At 45.1% G+C, this 21,163-nt stretch overlaps 1 protein-coding gene across 6 annotated transcripts in view; it reads left to right on the top strand.

Moving 5' to 3' along the window:
• The window catches only part of MAP2 (microtubule associated protein 2), a 468,156-nt gene that overhangs the window by 202,916 nt on the left and 244,077 nt on the right, over positions 1-21,163 (top strand). For all 6 annotated transcript variants that reach the window (XM_068245203.1, XM_068245205.1, XM_068245199.1 and 3 more), the window contains one exon: positions 12,512-12,627. The gene's annotated coding sequence lies outside the window, so the exon portion shown is untranslated. The remainder of the gene's footprint in view (positions 1-12,511; positions 12,628-21,163) is intronic.

The following is a 21,163-nucleotide window of genomic DNA, read 5'->3' as shown; positions in this document are numbered from 1 at the left end:
CTCAATGATTCAAAGAACCACAGTAATGAATGAGTCAGTGAGAGAAGGCACTCATCCTAGTCAGGGATCCGAGGAGTACAGCATCATCAGCTCCTGAGTCCAACTCCTGAGAATTCAGTCCCTCTCTCTCTGCTACTGCTAACTGCGTGGATGTAGAGACTGTGTAGCAGCCAGGCATTGACTTCCCCCCAGGCCGCCTTTCATTCAATGATTTAGGGTTGGTCCTGTGTCTGCTGTATTCAGGTTTGTTGATGTAAGGCAATGTAAAATACTAGGCTAGCTGATAAAAGTGCAATTAGAGGGCAGGCTAGCTGGTAAATATACACAGCATGATGTAGAACTCGTCTGGAGGGTCAGTGGGAAAAAATCTGTCTGGTCTCTCTCCATTGTTATAATGACTGCATGTGCAGATAAGGTCTTAAACAGGTTGAAAAGTTTTGACAGTCCCTAGACTCCAGGAGGGCTGCTTGCTGACTTGTGTAAGAGATTGGCAGGGACAGCAGTCCTATTACCAGCAACTAGTCTCTGTGTAATGTGGGACTGCAATACAGATAAACTGCTCCATCTCAGGCTATTCTCAGTCTCACTCCACTCCTCCTATCTCTGTATGTGTATAGTGTATGTCTACTGTGTGCTGTGTATAGTGTGCTCTCTGTGTGTGTGTGTGTGTGTGTGTGTGTGTGTGTGTGTGTGTGTGTGTGTGTGTGTGTGTGTGTGTGTGTGTTGTGTGCAGTGTGTGTACTGTGTGTGTGTGTGTATGTTGTGTGCAGTGTGTGTACTGTGTGTGTGTGTGTGTGTGTGTACTGTGCTGTGCGTGTCTAAAGTGTGTGTGTGTGTGTGTACTGTGTATAGTGTGTATGTTGTGTGCAGTGTGTGTACTGTGTGTGTGTGTGTTTGTATGTTGTGTGCAGTGTGTGTGTGTGTGTATAGTGTGTGTACTGTGCTGTGCATGTCTAGTGTGTGTGTGTGTGTGTGTGTGTGTGTGTACTGTGTATAGTGTGTATGTTGTGTGCAGTGTGTGTACTGTGTGTGTGTGTGTGTGTGTGTGTACACTGTGTGTGTGTGTGTGTATAGTGTGTGTGTGTGTACTGTGTGTGGTGTGTGTGAGTGCATGCCGCAATAAGTATATTTTATGGTGAAACGCTCTGCTGCATAACAACTATTTTCTGGTGAACCCATGCCGCAATAAGTACATTTTCTGGTGAAACGCTGCTGCATTATGATTTTCGGGGGTCTTGGGGGTGGGATTTACCACAGGAGTGGTGTTCACCATGAGGGGTGCGGGGTATGGGACTGGGGGCAATCACGGGGGGGGGGGGGGGGGGTTGGGTGCCACAGGATTTCTCGCCTGGAGTGACAAAATGGCTAGAGACGCCCCTGGCGCTATCTATGGTAATTTAAATTTCATTACGAGTAGATACGTTAGTACTCGTAGCTACTTGTAGCACACACCACTAGTAAGGCTTATGTTATCTAAAAACACTTTCTCCAGAGGTTAATAATGGTATATGGTCCCTTATCTATGTATTTATACATTTCACACTGGTTTTTTTCATACTCAATAGATCACATGATGCAGTGAAAGACTTTGCCCACCAACATTTGTCAATAATATTAGTGCTACCTATACAGTAATGTCCTGTAAACTATAGTAATGCTTGTGCTTCACATTTTTGTTATTCTGGGAATAATCTGTTCCTAATTAGTGTAGAAGACTTTGTTCCATTAAACACATTACTGGATCAGGGAAATGACTTCATCCCATTACTAGGGGCATAAGCAAGTGGCCCCTTCTGTTTATGCACTGATTTAATAGACATATTCCCACTGTATTTTCTTCTGCACCGTTCTAGTCCAATTTTACCATCCATCACAATGGAGAAAGAATGAGGAAGGACATAAGGACTATTATCAGAATTGTCAAGGTTTTTAGAATACTTGTGCTGTAAAACTTTATTCAGCTGTCTGCAATAACAAATGATTTCAGTACAGGTTCGGATAGTACACGCTGATTTTCAGCTGGCTTTCCTGGGACAAGACCTCGCTTTACCTTTATTCTAAGGGGCGTGGAAGAATCTGTAGCGTTGGCAATTTAATGTGCTTACAATTGAAATTTAAAGGTCAGCTAAATACAAAATCTGAAATTTGTGGAACATGAAATTAAAATTCCCAGCTGAATATAGAAGCTTTTCATCATAGTTTTAAAAGTAAGACTCATTCCTCCCCCCCCCCCCCATTCTACTACACAGTTAGTATGCTGCCCTCGCTTCCTTTGGTATCACTGACCACATCACTGTGTGGGACTGTAATGAGAGGGTTAATAAAGTTTCGCTTCTCCTCCTACTCTGACTGCATGCTGTAAGTGTAAACACACCTTAAAAATATGCTGCTCCTGTAATCTCTGCGCCGGATGCAAGTGATTTACCTTGCTTCATGAAAGAATCGCCTCTGTTTGTGGGGCCTCCCGCTTAGTAAAACCTGTCCGCCAAGTGTGGCCTACCTTTGTGACTCCCAGACGCCTCTTTATGAGAGCAGGGTACACATACTTGCGTTGCTATGGCGCCACTTCCTCCTTTTCGCTTTGTGGCATGGCAGCGTGTGCCCAGCTTTCCTCCGCAAGGCCCATATGTCACGTGGCAGGCATCGGAGCTACGTGAAAAGGAGGCTGCAGAGCAGTGGTGATATAGATATGTGAACATGGCACTGCCCTGCATAAAGAGGGCAGAGAGAGTGACGAGACCCCATAGCCCCTGAACGCCATGGAAGCTACTGAATGCCCATGGACACCAGGACACAAGGAGATACATAATAACTATAAGGCGGCATGGTAGTGTAGAGGATAGCCTCTCCCCTTGCAGTGCTAGGTCTATACTTCAAATCTCTATCTGCATGGAGTTTGTATGTTCTCCCTGTGTTTTGCAAGTTTCTGCTAGGGACTCTGGTTTCCTCCCACACCCCAAAATCATACAATTAAGTTAAATGGCTTAGCCCAAAATTGGCCTTAGAATATGATTGGTGTGATAGTTGAAGGGATTAAATTGTAAGCTCTTCTGAGGGTCAGTTTATGACATTTTTTAAGTGCAGCATAAAATAGTCGGCCAGATCACACACTACTATGTAAGCACTGGCACGGAAGTGCGCACCCTTGATTGTGCTCCCATGGCCAGGAGTGCACTATCCATGTACACCATGTAACGACTTGTAGTGCACATGTGATCAAAACCACACACTGCTGGGCCAGCCTTTGCGCAGCAGTGCATGACCTGGCCGCAACTTGGAACACTTATAGGGGGTTTTGCCAGGGAACGCAGGGGGACAGAAATGAACAAAAGAACGGTGGGCATGAGGACTTGTGCACATACATGCTTGCTCCCTCAAAAGGAGTTTGCTTCAGGTACCCTTTAAGCCAGGGGTCTCAAACTCAATTTACCTGGGGGCTGCAGGAGGCAAAGTCAGGATGAGGCTGGGCCGCATTAGGAATTTCACAATCGCGGCGCATCGCCGCCTCTGCCCGCCCCTCTCACTCTTCCTTCACAGAGAGGGGCGGGGAGAGGCGGCGATCCGTGCGGCGATTGACGTCAGGATGGGCAGAGCTGAAGCTGAAAGCTCTGCCCCTTCCAGGAAATGCTGGCGGATTGCCCCCCAGGTGATTTGGGGGCTCTGCAGCCCTTGTTTAGCGGCGGGAATGCGGCGGATTACTTGGGAGCACTGAAGCGAACTATAAAGAAGCTTTTGCCGGCGAGGGCCACAAAATTTTGTATCGAGGGCCGCAAATGGCCCGCGGGCCGCGAGTTTGAGACCCCTGCTTTAAGCATATCACTTTCGATCTGTCTAGTTTTGTTTGGACCATGATGGGTTACTTTGTGGAAGCCATTGTAGCGGGGATTATAACCTTTCAATTTAGCTGTAGTGTTATGCAAGGCTAGTTTTTTAGCACACAGGAGAACAGTTCAAGTTTAAACGACTTCGCTAAGTTCCTCCAAAGCTGTCTGAGACTGCTTGAAAAACATTTTCAACATCCTTATTGTATTCTTAGAATTTAGAAACATTATCTCTGAGACGTTTATTGTAATTCTTTCATTTTCAATATTAAATGTTAATTGACTAACACTAATCATTCTTTGTATTAGGGACATAAAGGCTGATTCACAAAATCTCTTGAATTCTTCTTACTAATTAACTCATGATTTAGCTCTCTTATTCTGTCTTTACTCATGATATATCTCTTCTTATCTGAGTTATCTCATGATTTATGTGTTCTTGGAACTGATGCACTAAAAGCCATTAAATATGTCATGTGCAGAGAGTGCATGGCAAGTTTACTGGTACTAACTTCATTTGCGTAGCATGGGAGACACAATTGTGTTACCAGAGCAACGTGTGCATCACCCATGTATGGTCTTCAAACTGTACCATGACATTGGAAATCAGTTTATAGAATAGTCATGTATAATATGTACATGTAAGCATTTGTTGCATCTGTGTAGAGAATGGCCATAGAAGGGATTCCTCTGAAAATATCTGTTTCAATATGGTGGCATAGCTACAATATGAAGGGTCCCGGGGCAGACTTTGGGCCTGCCTCCTCCCCACATGCCAGTCTTATGGTGCCCATTAATGATACAATATTTTCTCAGATGTGATTGTTCTGTCAAAATCTGAGCGGTTCTTGCCTTTTTTCACAATTTTTCATAATTGCTAACTCAGTAAAGGGCCAGCCCTTAAAGCGTTGCTATCATATAAATCCAGCATAGCGGGGTCTGAACCCTCCATAACAGTAATTATAGATTGACGGTGTACCTTGAAATGAATCAGAGCACTCAGTATATGATTTTGTATAAAAATTGTATTTGATTATCATACAGCATATATACAAAATTTGAAGAGTTCCACATAGTGTTTCCTTCTAACAGTATTCCATCTTATCAAGGCTTTATAGCCTAGCGATCATCAATCTTCTAAGTACATTCAAAAAAGAATATAACAGTGGTGTTATGTAGAATAAGATCAAAAGTAGTGGTGCTCAGCAGAGCTCGAATATTCGAGTAGCTCGAATATTCGAGCTCTTTTTCAGCTATCCGAGCTCGGTATTCGAGCTCCGAATAGCTGTAGCTATTCGAATGGGCTATCCGAGTACACTCGAATAGCCCATTCACTATTCGAGCTATTCGAGCAAACGGCGCTATTCGAGCTCGGTACCGAGCTCGAATAGCGTCATAGCCCAGATTGATGTCCTTAGAGCCAATCAGAGGGCTCCCAGGCCCTCTGACGGCAGCCAATCACAGAGGGGGACCCTGGCCAGCCCCTACCCTATAAATAGCGGCCGCCATGTTCCGTTTCTCCATGCTTGCCTGAGACTTGTACAGAGAGAGAGTTGCTCCTTTGTGCTTTGGCTTAGCAAGTGCTCTATTGTGATCATTTACCTAGCGTTTTTGCTCACCTACACCTGCCATATACACCTATATTGTTGTTAGTTAGATAGACATTGTATTTTAGTTAGTAGCTTGTGTGTTACATTAGAGACAGGCAGCTGCTGCAAGCTTACAGGTTTAGGCCTCAGGGGGGCCTTGCCTCTGTGGGCAGCTGTCCTCTGTTTATTTCTCTCATCTATACCAGTATTTCTGCTGTCCTTTACTAATAGTATTGTAGTTATACTGTACTAGGAGTAGGACACTCACTGACTGTCACTGTTTATAGGCTACTAGCTAGCTCCTGCGTGTGTGCACTCACTCACTGTCTGTGTGTACACACACTCTATTTCCTTCTGATTACTGATAGATTATTGTTAGTTAGTTGTACTTACTGTTACTACTTACTCTTACTGTACTAGGAGTCTAGGACACTCAGTCAGACAGTCACTGTGTTCATAGGCTACTAGCTCCTGCGTGCGGTCACTCACTGTCTGAGTGTACACACACCACCCACACTCCATTTCCTTCTGATCGCTGATTGATTATTGTAATTAGTTAGTTCTACTTACTGTTACTACTTACTCTTACTGTACTAGGAGTCTAGGACACTCAGTCACTGTGTGTTCATAGGCTACTAGCTCCTGCGTGCGGTCACTCACTGTCTGAGTGTACACACACCACCCACACTCCATTTCCTTCTGATCGCTGATTGATTATTGTAATTAGTTAGTTCTACTTACTGTTACTACTTACTCTTACTGTACTAGGAGTCTAGGACACTCAGTCACTGTGTTCATAGGCTACTAGCTCCTGCGTGCGGTCACTCACTGTCTGAGTGTACACACACCACCCACACTCCATTTCCTTCTGATCGCTGATTGATTATTGTAATTAGTTAGTTCTACTTACTGTTACTACTTACTCTTACTGTACTAGGAGTCTAGGACACTCAGTCACTGTGTTCATAGGCTACTAGCTCCTGCGTGCGGGCACTCACTGTCTGAGTGTACACACACCACCCACACTCCATTTCCTTCTGATCGCTGATTGATTATTGTAATTAGTTAGTTCTACTTACTGTTACTACTTACTCTTACTGTACTAGGAGTCTAGGACACTCAGTCACTGTGTTCATAGGCTACTAGCTCCTGCGTGCGGGCACTCACTGTCTGAGTGTACACACACTAAATTTACTTGTGATTACTACTGATTATTGTAACTGCTAGTTGTACTTCCTGACTGTTACTACTTACTTACTGTACTAGGGGACACTCACTCAGTCACCTCACCAACCAACCCACTCCATTAAAGTACCCCACTTTTCACCCGCCCTTTTAAAAAACTTTTGTCTATACGCCCAAAACATTGAAGATGTCTGGAAGTGGCAGCCAGCGCGGTTTGGGCAAGGGGAAGGGCAGCAAGGGAATCAGGAGGAGAGGGAGCAGCATTGTGGCAAGCCGCGGCCGCGGGCGCGCCACCATGCACAGTTCCGCAGCAGCAGCAGCAGCGTCAGTGGCTAACATTCCTCCCATAGCCACTGGCCGTGGACGCCTTGGGCGCCGCCCAGCAGGAGCATCTGCAACTCACGCTGCAGAGACACAGCAGCAGCAGCGTGTAGCACCTGCTCCCATTTTCCTCCAGCCGGGTCGGAAACGTCCCATTGAGGAAAAGGATGCAGACACTGTGGTGCAACTCATGACGGAGGATGAGCAGCCCGCCATCAGCTCTGCATCCGAGGCCTCCACCCTCACCACCACCACCACCCCTGTTCGCAGCAGCCGCCCAGCAGGGTCTGGGGAGGAGGCCAGTTCACCGTCACTCGCCGACCTGTCATTCAGCAGTCTTTTGACCCCAGGCATCATGAGTAAATTGTCTGCTGTTGTTGGCGATCTTGAGGAGGAGATGCTGATGGGCACTTTGGGGGATGAGGGATTGGACAGCAAGACTGTGGCGACAGTCAAGCAGCCCATCCATGCATCAGGAGAGGAGTTTGGGGGGTCCTCATCCCAGCAGGACATGTTTCAGGAGGGGGAGGATGATGATGACCCGGTGACAGACAGAGACTGGGTGCCACCACCTCCAGGGGATGTCGTCCTCAGCAGCTCTGAGGAGGAGGAGGAGGATGCGCTTGTGGGCCTTGCAAGGAGGCGCATCATTGCAAGCATTGGCAGCGTCCCACACCCTGCTGGTGTCTCAGGCTCAGCAGCAGCAGCATCAGCCAGTACCACCACCAGCCGCACCCAAGCCCCCCCCCCCCAACCACCACAGGGAGACAGGCAGCAGTGCTTCCATGCCGTAGGGGGATGTTTAAGTCACCAATCTGGCGATATTTCACCATGCCCACTGTGTACAGCAAGTACGCCACTTGCAACCACTGTCAGCGGAAGTTGAGCAGAGGTGCAGACCCCTTAAAGTTCTGCACCAGCTCGCTCATCAACCACCTTGCGGCTAAACATTTCCACCAGCATGAGGAGTTCCAGAGGCTGAAGGCATCTGGTGCTGGCAGTGGCACCACACCCATCACTGCACAGCCTTCAGCAGCAGCAACAGCAGCCACCCGCCCTCCTGCTCCTCCAGCAGCACCAGCAGGAGTGCGGAAACGCACTGCTCCTCCCCCCTCTGCAACTCCTGCCGCCGACACTGAGGCCTGTTCTGGCAGCCAGTCCTCAGTGGCCTCCTCTGCTGTGTCTGCTGATTCCCGTGTCAGCAAAAGGCCACGCCAGAGCCTTTTGAGCGAGTCCTTCCAGGGGGTGGTTAGGGCTCTGCCTCCCAGCAGCCGTCGCGTGCGGCAGCTGAACGGCTTGCTGGCACGGGCCATGTGCTCCCAACTCCTGCCGTACACGCTCGTGCAGGAGGGGAGCGACATTCGTGCGCTGCTTGCTTGCGCAGCCCCAGACTGGCAGCTCCCCAGCAGACACTTTTTCTCCCGCAAGGCCATTCCTGCACTGCACCGCTTTGTGATGGCCAATGTGGAGCGAGGGCTGGAGCACGCGGTTGGTGAAAGGGTCCACGTCACCATGGACTCCTGGAGCAGCCGCTTCGGGACAGGCCGCTACCTGTCCTTCACTGTCCACTGGGTCAGCTTGGTGGAAGGGGGTGAGGATGGGAGAGCAGCAGCGGGCACAGCAGCAGCAGCAACACAGTGGGTGGTGCCACCCCGCAGGCTCAGGGGAACTGCAGCAGGTTCCTCCGATCCTCTGCCATCCTCCGGCACACCTGGCCAAACCCCCCGCCTCAGCAGCAGCGTGAAGGCCCGCCACTGCCAAGCGCTGCTGCACTTGGTCAGCCTTGGGAAGACCAAGCTGACGGCAACCCATGTGTTGGCCAAACTCCAGGAGCAGGAGAGGATTTGGCTGACCCCCAGAGGCCTCAGAGTCGGAGAGGTGGTGGCCGACAATGGGGCCAATCTGGTTGCCGCAATACACAGGGGAAACCTGACCCACATCCCCTGTCTTGCCCACGTGCTGAACCTGGTGGTGCAGAAGTTCCTGCGCACCTACCAGGGGATGGGCGAACTGCTGGAAACGGCAAGGAATGTTGTGCGTCACTTCCGGCGCTCGGCTGCAGCCTGTGCGAGCCTGGAAGACGTGCAAAAGGAGCTGGATCTGCCACGCCATCGGCTGATCCTTGACGTTCCGACTCGCTGGAACTCCACCCTGGCGATGTTGGAGCGTCTGGTTGAACAGAGGCACGCTGTCAAACAGTACCTTGCCCTGGCCACTGTTTCCGCAGCTCTGAGAAGGGACAAGACCAGCAACTTCCCGTCCATCGTCCCCGATGATGACTGGAGGCACATGCAGCAGGTGTGCTTAGTGCTGGCTCCCTTCCTGCAGGCCACAAACATGGTGAGCAGGGACCATGCTATGGTCTGCGAGTGGGTGCCCCTGGTTTCTCTGCTGAACAGGGCCCTCGATGCTTTGCTGGAACAGGGAGCGGCAGCCTTGGACCAGCAGGAGCGGCAACCAGCTGCGCAGTCCACCTCTGAGGGGGAGGAGGAGGAGGAGGACTTGGTGGAGGTCCCTGACCTGGCTGCTGATGAGGGGGATCAGCACAGCGCAGCTGAGTTGGTGCGGGGGTGGAGAGAGGATGAGGCAGCAGAGGAGGAGGATGAGGACAGCACTGACGTCGATGTGCCAGCAGACGTGGCCCGCCTCTTCCCAATGGCAGCGCACATGCTGACGTGCCTGCGCAGGGACCCCAGGGTGATCCAGATGAAGCAGAGGGAGGACATCTGGATCAGCATGATGTTGGACCCACGCCTCAAGGGGAAGTTGAGCCAGTTCCTGCCGCCTGCAGGAGGAGACCCAGCGCAACAAATAAGGAGCTTGCAGCAGGCCCTTGTTGAGCGCTTGGAGGAAGCCTTCCCCCAGCCTTCCACCCCCACTGTCCAGCAGCCAGCACAGAGGCAGCAGCAGGTGCCTGCATCCAGCAGCAGCAAGCGCCCCACAGACCTGCTGTCTCTCAGCCACGAGCTCTACAGGACTGTAGAGGCTCCGGCAGCAGTGACTAGAGAGGAGATGCATGCAGCAGCATCCTCCTCCGGTCACAGCCAGCGCCTGACCCGCATGGTGGCTGACTACATGGGGTCGTACAGCGGGCTTGACAGCGATGCCCCTGTTGATCCCATGGAGTATTGGGTCAAGCGCATGGAGATCTGGAGCGAGCTGGCGCAGTACGCCCTGGAAGTGCTGTCCTGCCCCCCTTCCAGCGTGCTGTCCGAGCGCTGCTTCAGTGCAGCTGGTGGCGTGGTCACCGAGAAACGCTCACGTCTGTCTCACAAGTCTGTGGACAGACTGACGTTTCTCAAGATGAACCAGGCGTGGGTGGAAGGCGAGTTCCTGGCCCCTGTTGTCGGCGAGAGGGGGACATGAACTGGCTGCCGGAACCATCGTTAATGTGCCTTACCACCCTTTACCACCTCCTGGCTCCTGCTCACTAAGCCAGCCTGGTTCACTTTGACTATTACGTCGCCTGCAGCCACACATTTTACACCTACAGTGGGCTGCTGTGTACTGCCCTTCTGCTGTCTGTCTGTGTTTCCCACTGCCAGGGTACACAGATGATTTACCTTCTGCTGCCACTCTGCCACCAGCTATTACGTCAAACAATAGCTATATTGGTTGCAAAACCAAAAACCAAAAAACCATAAAAAAAAAAAAAAGGTTTAATTTTTCTGAGGTGCCCGGGTTGAAAACTGTGTTGTCCCAGTTGTGTATTGGACACAATGTGGGCTGCACGACCGCTGTCTGGGACCTCCTGTTGTGTTTATTTACAGCCCTGGTATCACCGCTAGGTACCAGGGCTATTATGTCACACTGCCTACCTGCTGCCACACTCACACTGCTCCTCCATACCTCCTCCTGCTGCTGCTGCTGCTGTCTGTCTGTGTTTCCCACTGCCAGGGTACACAGATGATTTACCTTCTGCTGCCACTCTGCCACCAGCTATTACGTCAAACAATAGCTGCTCGCCTACTCCTCCATTCCTCCTCCTGCTGCTGCTGTCTGTCTGTGTTTCCCACTGCCAGGGTACACAGATGATTTACCTTCTGCTGCCACTCTGCCACCAGCTATTACGTCAAACAATAGCTATATTGGTTGCAAAACCAAAAACCAAAAAACCATAAAAAAAAAAAAAGGTTTAATTTTTCTGAGGTGCCCGGGTTGAAAACTGTGTTGTCCCAGTTGTGTATTGGACACAATGTGGGCTGCACGACCGCTGTCTGGGACCTCCTGTTGTGTTTATTTACAGCCCTGGTATCACCGCTAGGTACCAGGGCTATTATGTCACGGCGAGCTGCCTGCCTCATTGACTGCCTGCTGCCACACACTCATCCTCCTCCTCCTGCTGCTGAATTTACCTCCTGCTGTCTTTGTGTTTCCACTGCCAGGGAGCACATACAATGGCGCTTCCAACATGGGTGCGCCCACCAGCTATTTGTTACGCTCAAAAATAGATGCATTTCTTTAAAAAAAAATTGAAAAGAGAAATACGTGAAGAAGAATAAGACTATATTGAAAAGGAAGGAGAAGAAGAAGAAGAAGAAGAAGAAGAAGAAGAAGAAGAAGAAGAAGAAGAAGAAGAAGAAGAAGAAGAAGAAGAAGAAGAAGAAGAAGAAGAAGAAGAAGAAGAAGAAGAAGAAGAAGAAGAAGAAGAAGAAGAAGAAGAAGAAGAAGAAGACGATATAGAAGAAGACGATATAGAAGAAGAAGAAGAAAGATAAAGAAGAAGAAGAACAAGTATATACAGTAACACTACTGAACAAAATTAAGGACACAACTTCTCTTTCCACATTTTTTTTTAAAGGAACATCCCCACATAATCACTTGCTGTTGTTACTTGGAAAAAAAGAGGTTTCTTGCATCATTCACCCTCAAAACAAGTGTTGGAAGCTATTTAAAGCCAATTCGAATAGTCAGCTCGAATAGTTAGCTCGAATACCGACTCGAATAGTGAGCTCGAAGTCCGAGGTCGAATCGAATAGTAAAAATTATTCGACTCGAATATTCGAATGACCTCGAATAATTTACTATTCGAATTCGACCAAACTCGAATTTTAAAAAGGGGTATTTGAGCACCACTGATCAAAAGTAGTCTCATCTGTATCAATAGCTGTATATCTAGTAGCTGTGTAAAACTTGTAGTAATCTTCTTAAAGAAATAGCATAAAAAATGGCTTCTAAAAAAACTTCTTGCTAACATCTTAACAAAACATAATGCTGAAAAATTAATAAAGTAAATCACCAGAATATTAAGCATATTACCATTCTCTGTCATCTCTTCAGCATCTAGAACCACTTGTGGGAAGGTAGCTTCTGCCTCATGTGTCTTCTCAGGAGATAGTTGGGCTTCTGCAAACTATGAGCTTTCAGCTCCTACTTTTATAGTGATTGGATGCAATATGGCTGCCTAATCTGGACTTTCCCTAATTCCCAGGGTCTGATTGGCTGAAGCTACCATGGTGATAACTGTAGAAATGTTATTAAAGACATGAGATAAGCTTAGTGAATTGAGGCCATTGTCTGTAGTTTTTTGTAGAACACGCCTGTTTGATTGAAGGTGCATTGTTTCATGATGTCTATCTGTGCTGTTTTTTCTAGGCTTCGACTGATGTTATTTCACCATCTACACTGTCCTTCCGTGCACCTGTGGTCCCGGGCTGAATTTTCCACTCCTCCACTACAGTGCCATCACGAGAACGGTGTTGTTTTTAAAAGTAAGGCTAAATATTGTTACTTTTCATTATTTGCTATCTGCTGGTCTTCTTTATTTAAATGACCACTATCATGAAACATTGTAAAATTTAAAATACGTACATATAAAATGTACATTTCTCCCAGAGTAAAATGCACTATAAATTACCTTTTTCCTATGTTGCTGTCGCTTACAGTAGGTAGTAGAAATATGACAAATGTGACAGATTTTGGGCTAGTCCATCTCGTCATGGGGGATTCTTAGTATTACATTTATTCTCTATGAAAGCACTCCTTGGAAAGGATCTATATAAACATGCTCACATATCTGCCTACTCACGCATATTTGGCAGTTAAACTGATAAACTGCCAGCCATTAAGTGTGTTTGTAAATAAAAACCTGAGCATTCCCCATGAAGTAATGGACTAGCCCAGGAGTGGGCAATCTGTTTTGACTTGTGGGCCACACGGCAATCTTAAATTTGACTGAGAAACCGGACCAGTGTAGGTAGCTGACAACCCCCACCCCGGAAGCCAAATGCGCCCATAGTTTTAGTTTGACTTCCTGTTCAGGTGAGCTTCCCTCCCATTACAGGTAGGCAGGAGTGTCCCCAGTATTAGGCAGCCCCCTCCCCAGTTTAGGTAGCCAGGTGTGCCCCAGTATTAGTAACCCCCTACCCAGTTTAAGTTGACCAGTATGCCCCAGTAGTAGCAGTATTAGTTGACCCAGAAATACACACAATTAGCAGCATGTCTCCACAAAATACACATAATTAGGCAGCAGTCTCCCCCAAAATACACATAATGCAGCAGTGTTTCCCCACAAAAAGCATATAATGTTGCAGCATTTTCCCCCAAAATACACATAATGAGACAGCTTTTCCCCCAAAATACACAAAATGTGGCAGCGTTTCTCAGAAAATACACATAATTTTGGCATTTTCCCACAAAATACACATAATCTGACAGTGTTTTCCCTCAAAATACACATAATGCAGCAGTTTTTTCTTAGAAAATACACATAATGTGGCAGCATTTCCAGCAAAATACACATAAGGGGCTCGATTCACTAAAGCATGATAACGCTCATGCACAATGAATTACGCCATAATTGAATTAACTCACATGTTTCACAGCACTATTGCAGCAATAGTGCTGTGAAACATATGAGTTAATTTCAGTACCAAACTATGTCTGCTTAATGCCCTAATTATCACGTGAAAAGCACGCTTATCGAGCAAACCACAACACCGTACACGCGATAAATATTATTATGCAAACGCTAAACTTTTCACGCACAACACGTGCGCACAATGGTTTGCGTGTGCGTTTGCGTGTGAAAAGTTTTAACGCGTGATAACTGTGTTATCACGCTTTAGTGAATCAAGCCCAATGTGGCAGTTTTTCCACATAAAATACACATATTGTAGAAATGTTTCCCCACAAAATAACATAATGTGGCAATGTTTTCCAGAAAAATACACAAAATGTGGCAGCGTTTCCCACAAAATATGCACACTGTGGCAGTGTTTCCCAGAAAATACACATAATGTAGCAATGTTTGCCAAAAAATACACATAGGGCCATATGCAATTCACTTTTTCACCTGAGTTTTCTCGTAGGAGATAATTTTTCATCTTCAATTTATAACAACTTTTTAGGATTTTGCAATGGAAAAAGTACCAAAAAGTAGGTGAAAAGGTACTATAAAGATTATTTTGAGTATTTGTTTGCTTGTTGGTGGTTTAAAATGCATTTTATTGACAAGTTTGAAAATTTCACCTAGGAGAATACTCAGGTGAAAAAGTAAATTTCATATGGGCCATAATGTGGCAGTGTTTCCCACAAAATACACATAGGTCCAAATGCAATTCACTTTTTCTCCTGACTTTTCTCCTAGGAGATAATTTTTCGTCTTTAATTTAAATTAATTTTTAGTGCTTTGCAATGGAAAAACTACCAAAATAGGTGGAAAAAGTGCTGTCAAAATTATTTTGAGCATATGTTTGTTTTTTTGTTTGCTTGCTGGTGGTGTAAAAGGCATTTTATTTACAAGTTGTGAAAGTATCACCTGGGGGAAAACTCAGGTGAAAAAGTAAATTGCATATGGCCCGTAGGCCCATATACAATTCACTTTTTCTCCTCAGTTTTCTCCTAGGTGATATTTTCACACCTTGTCAATAAAATGCCTTTGAACCACTTACAAGCAAAAAAACACTCAAATGTATTTTTATAGTACTTATTACTCTACTTTTTGGTACTTTTTCATTTGCAAAGTGATGAAAACTTTTTTTAAACAGTAGGTGAAAAATTTTCTCCTAGGAAAAAAGCAAATTGCATATGGGTCATGGCAGTGTTTCCCCTCAAAATACATGGCGGGCCGTATGCAATTCACCTTTTCACCTGGGTTTTCTCCTAGGAGATAATTTTTCATCTTCTATTTAAAATACCATTTCAGCATTTTGCAATTGATTAAGTACCAAAAAGTAGGTGAAAAAGTACTGACAAATTGTTTTCAGTATTTTCTTGGATGCTGGTTGCTTACAAGGCATTTAACTGACAATTTTGAAACTATCACCTAGGAGAAAACTCAGGAGAAAAAATGAATTGCATATGGGCCATAATGTGGCAATGTTTCTCCACAAAATACACATAATGTAGCAGTGATTCCCCACAAAATAAAAAAATGTGTCAGTGTTTTGCAGAAAAATACACATAATGTTACAGCATTTTCCACAAAATGCACATCATGTGGCAGCGTTTCACAGAAAATATACATAATGTGGCAGCGTTACCCACAAATTTCTTGTAATGTTACAGATTTTCCTCCAAGATAAACATAAAGTGGCAGTGTTTCCTACAAAATACATATACTGCAGCAGCATTACCACAAAATACACATACTGTGGCAGCATTTCCCAGAAAATACACATGCTGCAGCAGCGTTTCCCACAAAATACACATACTGTGGCACGTTTCCCACAAATTACACATAGTGCGGCAGTATTTTTTACACAAAATACACACACTACGGCAGCGAGTTCCACAAAATATGCATACTGCGGCAGCGTTTTCCACAAAACACACAATATGTGGCTGCATATACCTCAAAAACACACATCATGTGACGGCATTTCCCACAAAACACACATAATTGACAGCATTTTCTCCCTAAAATAAATATAAATACATATAAGGCAGCATTTCTCTACAGAACATTTTAGGCAGTGTTCCCCCCTAAATTTGTTATTTTGCTTTTTCCCACAGTTAGTGTCCCCTAATCCCTGGTGTCAGGGAACTGTTTGCAGCCATCAGAAGAGTGGAGTAATGGCCGCTCTACCTCAGTGTGAATGGACAGTGCAGGATCCAGGTAAATTAGTTCCCAAAGTAATCCAAAAAAAGAAGGAACTGCACAAAGTCCAGAACATTTGGAATAGAGGTTAAAATCCACACACCACCTGCCAGAGCAGGGTCATCCACAAGGCAACCCAGGCAGGGGACCAGTGGGTGTCAAGAGGTCCAACTGCCACTTTCTCTGACCCTTCTCCCTTTAGGCCCATAAGGATTAGCCAAAGCTACTACCTTGACTTGGGCCCCATTTCATCTTAATCTATCTGCCACCTGCCGACATGTTTCGGGCGCACAATGGTCCGTAGTCATAGCAATACTATCCTAGCATATATAAGAGGCTGAGGCAGGGAACACACTTGTCTTTCAGTTTTCTGCGCGCGTTTTTCTGCATACTTTTTCTGCACACCAAGTGTGTTTCCAAGCAGGAAAACGCGCACGTTTTTTCACAGCAGCTGATGTAATTTATAGAGAAAACTGACAAAATGTGCATGTTTTCTGCGCGCGTACAACATATTAAGTGTGGACTAGCCCATTGATTAACATGAGTTGTCAGTTTTTCTGTGCAGAAAACGCGCACGAAAACAGTCAAGTGTGTTCCCTGCCTCAAGAGAGGAATTTACATTTCTAAAAATACTCATTTGATACTCATTAATAAAAAGTGAATTCAAATCAGATCAGATCTTCCAAGATCAGATCAGATCAGATTATCCAAGAGCTACATTATTTATTGATATTGTGCAATAGCCTTATGATTATACCCAATGATAAGGACCAGGGTGCCAGCGACAGATAGGACCATCATGAGAAATTTCTGGGCCCCATACAGGGCAAAATTACTGCCCCCCCCCCCCAATAAATAAATAAAAATAAAATAAAACAGTGTTTCTCCATAAAATAAACATGATGTCACTGTTGTATAAATAAAAAAAAAATAATACGGTAGGATAATAGACTAAGGACATGACTTTGTAATCTCTAAAGCGCTGCAGAAGATGTCAATTCTATATAAATACATAATAATAATAATAATAATATGGTAGGACAATGGACTATAACTATGGTAGGATTAGATTGTGAGCTCCTATGAGGACAGTCAGTGACATGACTATGTACTCGATCTGTAAAGTGCTGCAGAAGATGTCAGTGCTATATGAATACATAATAATAATATGGTAGGACATTTGACTATGTTAGGGATTAGATTGTGAGCTCCTCTGAGGACAATCAGTGACATGACTATGTACTCAGTGTGTAAAGTGCTGAAGAAGATGTCAGTGCTATATAAATACATAATAATATTATGGTTGGACATTAGACTATGACTAGGGTAGGATTATATTATGAGCTCCTTTGAGGACATTCAGTGACATGACTATGTACTCAGTCTGTATAATGCTGCAGAAGATGTTAGTGCTTTATAAGTACATAATAATAGTATGGTAGAACATTAGACTCTGGTAAGGATTAGATTATGAGCTCCACTGAGGACATTAAGTGACATGACTATGTACTCTGTAAAGTACTGCAGAAGATGTCAGTGCTATATACTGTAAATAAATAATAATAATTAGCTGGGACAAGAATATGACAATAGTTGGGATTCGATTATGAGCTATTCTGAGAGACAGTTAGTGCTGTCGAAGACAAACTGCTATATTAATACAAGTGATGAAAATAATTAAATCAGACACAGAACATTTATATCACGCTTTTCTCCTGGCGGACTCAAAGCACCAGAGCTGCAGCCACTAGAACGCGCTCTATAGGCAGTAGCAGTGATAGAGAGACTTGCCCAAGGTCTCCTACTGAATAGGTGCTGGCTTACTGAACAAGCAGAGCCGAAAGTGAACCTAAATCTCAAAAAAGTAAAAAAGAAATAAACAAGTTTAACTTACCTGGGGCTTCTACTAGCCCCCTGCAGCCGCCCTGTGCTTGTGCCGTTACTGAGCAATCCTCCAATCCCATGCAGCACCCCTCTTTTATTTGGAGGCGCAGCCCCCGGTACTTATATAGTTACATAGTTATTTGGGTTGAAAAAAGACATACGTTCATCGAGTTCAACCAGAGAACAAAGTACAACACCAGCCTGCTCCCCCTCACATATCCCTGTTGCGCCTCCTGATCGTGCTCCCATGGATGGGAGCGCTTTGTGCATGTGCAATATGGGGAAATATCTATTGTGCATGCGCAGAATGCTCCCAGCAATGGCCACGCATGCGCAGTGGCAGTCAATTTGCTGAGTCGCCCCGGCCGAAAGAGGGGTGCTGCAGGAGACTGGAGAATCGCTCAGTGACGGCGCAGGCACAGGGCGGCAGCAGGGGACTAGTAGAGGCCCCAGGTAAGTCAGACTCATTTTTTTTGGTTCAACTTAGGTTTCCTTTAAGGGTTCACTAAGGATGCAATCTTATTTGTCCAGGAGAAGGGAGGGGGTGAGGAGGAGGGAGGAGGTGGGGGGAAGAGAAAGAGAGTGTGATAAGGAAGGAAGATGGGGAACAGAGAGGGATGAAAAGCAGAACAAGCGAGAGTCGGAAATAGAGGAGGAGGGAAAGGGATAATTGCTTCACCAGGACAGCAATGTTTTTTAGCTGTCCTGTTTGGCAGGGTCATGCACAAGAAGACACCCTGAACTAGAAGAGGCAAAGAGTGATGAATTAAGGAGAGAGAAGAGACCAGGGGGAGGGGGAGTAGAGATTTCAGGGGGGAAGATAGGAAGAGTGGAGAAACTGGGTGAAGTCAGTTATTAGGTAGCCAGGGAGAACTCCTTTAGGTAGCCAGAGAGCTTCTCTCCCCCCGCCCCCTTTCTTGGAGGCGTCCAGAGAGACCTTCCCCCTTTAGTTAGGGAACCTGAGAGACCCCATTGTTAGCTAGCCCCCTACATCACAGGGGGCGCTGTTACTATTAGTTTGGACCCAGGGCCAGGAAGTAAATATTCTGCGTCCCTCTGCCACTGCGCCTCGGGCAATGTAAATGATAATTGCAATTTTAAATTGTTTTTTTACCAACCAGCTGTAATTTTTTTTTGTTTAGTAGAAGAGACCATTGTGTACATATGCTGACTTGAAGTGAGAACTTGCCATCAAGTTCTCTAAGAGTTAAAAGAAACATGCAGGCATTTGGGTCTATCCAAAACTGAAATAGTTTCTAGGTGGAATTGGTCATTAAGAAGCCCTTGAGTCCAGTGTACCTTTCTAAAGTTAGTAACTGTTGTCTTTGCCAGTCAGAAATTTTGCGTTGCTTGGAAAATATTATCTCCTATTCACCTCCTGCTGTTTAGGCAGTGTAAAGTGTAGTCATTTCTTCATCTTTTAATTAAATGTGATAACTCCCTATTAAATGTGTGAGCAATCTGTGCTTGAAATTTGACATTCATTATTGTAATTTGAATACCGTCCCAGTATCTAAAAAAGGTCCTAAAGCAGAAGAAAAGCAACGAAAAATAATTGAAGAGAAAGTGAGTATAATAAACGTGCAAGAAAGCAAGATAGTAATAATAATAATAATTCCTTTTTTTGTATAGCGCCTTTCTCCTGTCGGACTAAAAGCGCTTGTGAGGCAGCCACTAGAGCACACTAAGTAGGCAGTAGCAGTGTTAGGGAGTCTTGCCCAATGAACCCCTTACTGAATAGGTGCTGGCTTACTGAGTAGGAAGAGCCAAGATTTGAACCCAGGACTCCTACATCAGAGGCAGAGCCCTTAACCATTACACTATCCAGCCAAGATACGCTAGTGTGCAATATTTTCAAAATTTGCAAGGTAGCCATGGGTTACTCTATAGTGAGGATACATTCAAAAATAATGCAATGAATGCTTTTAATTTATCAATTAACAACCTATAAAGTGCATTACCAGAATATTAACTAATTCAAATCAATATGCGGTATGATCAACCTCTGCCTATAAAACAGAATTACAGATTGCCTAGCAAGCTCATGGTGAACCAGAACTCCTTGGAGTGTGTAAAGGTGCATACACACATCAGACTATAGTCTTTGGAAAATGAAAGATCACAGACCAATCTTACCACCCTTCATGTAGTATGAGAGCCATACCTACACAGTCTTTTCTATGGAGCTGAACTCCCCATCAGAAAAAATCTTTGCAGGATGCTGCACACACAGATGCTGTACAGACACAAAAGATCAGTATCTGCAAAAGATCTGTTCCTGCCAAAGATCCGTTCTTGCAAATTGCAATGATAGTCTATGAGATCTGCAGATCATCATACACACATGATTTAACTGACATTCATCTGCAGATCAGATCCACTAGGATGGATTTTCAGATCTGCGGATGATTGCTTGATTTGCAGATGAATGTCAGTTAAACAAGGTGTGTATGATGATCTGCAGATCTCATAGACTATCATTGCAATTTGCAGGAATGAATTTTTGGCAGGAACAGATCTTTTGCAGATACTGATCTTTTGTCTCTGTACAGCATCTGTGTGTGCAGCATCTTGCAAAGATTTTTTTCTGATGTGGAGTTCAGCTCCATAGAAAACACTGTGTAGAGTATGGCTCTCATACTACATGAAGGGTGGTAAGATTGGTCTGTGATCTTTCATTTTCCAAAGACTATAGTCTGATGTGTGTATGAGCCTTAAGGGGCTGAATGAGACTAATAAACGTCCTTAAAGCAGTAGTATTAGCCATACTATGCCAGGGAAAAAAAACACATATAGAAGCAGATAAATACTTGATCTACTTACATAACACATGTATTGTCCTGTAAACGTTTTGATTTCAGTGAATGTTATATAGTAAATGAAGAGAATTCTGTTCCTGGTGGTACCTATGTCTTTTGTCCACAGTTTAGGCTAAATCCTGATATCCTTTCTGCTCTTTACTTTTTTGTTTCTTGTCTCCTCCAATCGCTGAGTCACCTCAGCCTTGCTTGTAAACACAAGTGAGCAGGGGATCGGGTTTCAGATATGCAGCTAGGCAGGGAAATAAATGCAAGAGGAAGAATATATTACAGATAAAAAGAACCCCCAACATGCAACTGTTTGGCACTGACTACTAAAGGGCCAGTGCTCTTAAAGTATGCGATAACTCCAAATCATAACAGCAGAAAAAGTTTTGAAAGTTTTGAATGCAGGATTAGCATCTTTATCACTTAATACACTCAGACCAGTTGCTGTTGAAATTTGATTTTTATGGTGACAATCCCGCTTTAATAAAATGCTATGCAAAACATAATTTTGCCTTC

The sequence above is a fragment of the Hyperolius riggenbachi genome, chromosome 7, assembly GCF_040937935.1.
Source record: "Hyperolius riggenbachi isolate aHypRig1 chromosome 7, aHypRig1.pri, whole genome shotgun sequence".
Taxonomy (NCBI): Eukaryota; Metazoa; Chordata; class Amphibia; order Anura; family Hyperoliidae; genus Hyperolius; species Hyperolius riggenbachi.
The sequence above is the reverse complement of the archived record's forward strand: the minus strand, read 5'-3'. Positions and strand labels throughout refer to the sequence as shown.